This window comes from Anastrepha obliqua, unplaced genomic scaffold, assembly GCF_027943255.1.
Source record: "Anastrepha obliqua isolate idAnaObli1 unplaced genomic scaffold, idAnaObli1_1.0 ptg000377l, whole genome shotgun sequence".
Classification (NCBI taxonomy): Eukaryota; Metazoa; Arthropoda; class Insecta; order Diptera; family Tephritidae; genus Anastrepha; species Anastrepha obliqua.
Window position 1 is genome coordinate 20,001 of NW_026562357.1, and position 2,500 is coordinate 22,500.

A 2,500-nucleotide genomic window follows, 5' to 3' on the forward strand; every position below is an offset into this window, starting at 1 on the left:
TCCCACAGCGCCAGTTCTGCTTACCAAAAGTGGCCCACTGGGCACATTATATCATAACCTCAACCTTCATATCAAGAAAGGTGAGGTTCTTACCCATTTAAAGTTTGAGAATAGGTTAAAATCGTTTCGACCCTAAGGCCTCTAATCATTCGCTTTACCAGATAAGATTATTTTATATAATTTTTAAATGCACCAGCTATCCTGAGGGAAACTTCGGAGGGAACCAGCTACTAGATGGTTCGATTGGTCTTTCGCCCCTATACTCAATTCTGACAATCGATTTGCACGTCAGAACTGTTTCGGTCTTCCATCAGGGTTTCCCCTGACTTCAACCTGATCAAGTATAGTTCACCATCTTTCGGGTCACAGCATATATGCTCAAGGTACGCTCCAGTTAGAGGTATAAATAATAATAAATTATCATTATACATAACTATATGGAACGCCCCGGGATTGAATTAATTGACTATTTATTAAAAAATAGACTAAAAATTAATCCCATTATATTTAAGTTAAGTTAATTATGCCATTAAGTTTAATATAACTCAATGACTTGCACATATGTTAGACTCCTTGGTCCGTGTTTCAAGACGGGTCCCGAAGGTATCCTGAATCTTTCGCATTGTTAATCATATAAATGCATACAAATAAATATTAATATCATAGATATTAAATTTTTTGTAAAATTCAAAAAATGAATTTTAGCATTATATATAATAAAATCTATCAACACTTTATCAAATCATTAGTATTTATTTTATGTTAATATGCTTAAAAAGCAAATTAATTTAAATAAACTTAATATCACCAATGATCTTTTGATAAATACTTTATTATGTTAATAGATTACAATGTCCTTATATGAAAAAAATGCACATTATTTTTTTAATTATTTAATGATGAATTTTTCATAATGGATATTCAGGTTCATCGGGCTTAACCTCTAAGCAGTTTCACGTACTATTTAACTCTCTATTCAGAGTTCTTTTCAACTTTCCCTCACGGTACTTGTTTACTATCGGTCTCATGGTTATATTTAGTTTTAGATGGAGTTTACCACCCACTTAGTGCTGCACTATCAAGCAACACGACTCTTTGGAAATATCTTTCTAGTAATCATTAACGTTATACGGGCCTGGCACCCTCTATGGGTAAATGGCCTCATTTAAGAAGGACTTAAATCGTTAATTTCTCATACTAGATATTAAGATATTCCATACACTGCATCTCACATTTGACATATAGACAAAGTGACTTAGTGCTGAACTATTTTCTTTTCGCTCGCCGCTACTAAGAAAATCCTTGTTAGTTTCTTTTCCTCCCCTCATTAATATGCTTAAATTCAGGGGGTAATCCCATATGAGTTGAGGTTGTTTTAATATTCTTTTTTTATCTTCTCACAATTTAATAAAAAAATTATATCATCTTTTCATCTCTATTTTTCTTTTCTCCTTTTATATATTGTAAATATATAAAAATAATAATAATGTAAAATGAGGCAATCCTAGAATAAAAAATTTAATTTTTATGCTAGACATTCCTCCTTTTAATTACATATATAAATTATTATTTTATATATATATATAAATAATATGAAAATTTTTTGTAAAGAATACTTAGATTCAATATTTTCATCATTTCATTTTATTTGAGAGGATTTTTTTTTTAAAGAATATATAATAAATAAAATTCATTATATATCTTTATTTTTTTTGCTATTAATATTATGAATTATTTAAAATCCAATAATATACACATTTGCTTAAATTCAATTATTTTTATAAAAGAATAAGCAACTTATTTAGCATAGTCTTACAACCCTCAACCATATGTAGTCCAAGCAGTACTTTAAAATTGAATTTAATGTACATAACAGCATGGACTGCGATATGCGTTCAAAATGTCGATGTTCATGTGTCCTGCAGTTCACACGATGACGCACAGTTTGCTGCGTTCTTCATCGACCCATGAGCCAAGTGATCCACCGCTTAGAGTATTTTTTTATTTATTTTTATTTATAACAAATGTCAATTTTTTTTTGCATATATTAATTGAAAGAGTAAAATTAAATAATATTAATAATATATAAATTGATTTTCTTTCAATAATATATATCAAATATATTTAACTCTAAACATTTTTATTAAGTTGCGAATGTCTTAGTTCAACAATAATACAGTGGTGGTATTTATTATGATTCAATTATTTTGTATTTTTTTAATCATTTTATGTATATATAATAATATAATAAATATATACCACTTTTGTTATTGTGAACAAATTAACTTATCATTCAATCAAATGAATAATAAGTACAACTTTTTATTTTCATGTTTAAAGGTTTTTAAAAGAAAAAAATAAGAAAAAACATTACAAAATGTACCATCATATATTATATTTAATATGATATAATTGATGGATCACAAATTGAATGAAAAAGAATAAAAAGAATTATGGATTCAAAATAATTATATAAATTTTTTTTTTTTTTTCTTTTTTT

The 2,500-nt window shown here is 27.1% G+C and overlaps 1 non-coding gene and 1 pseudogene across 1 annotated transcript in view; both read right to left on the bottom strand.

Moving 5' to 3' along the window:
• Window positions 1–1,373, bottom strand: part of LOC129252795 (large subunit ribosomal RNA) — a 3,987-nt gene extending 2,614 nt beyond the window's left edge. Inside the window, exon 1 of the ribosomal RNA XR_008583645.1 lies at window positions 1–1,373. This exon is cut by the window's left edge and continues 2,614 nt beyond it. This is a non-coding gene — a ribosomal RNA (large subunit ribosomal RNA).
• A 442-nt stretch (window positions 1,374–1,815) lies between these two features.
• LOC129252796 (5.8S ribosomal RNA) lies at window positions 1,816–1,996 on the bottom strand (annotated as a pseudogene).
• Between the last annotated feature and the right edge of the window lie 504 nt (window positions 1,997–2,500).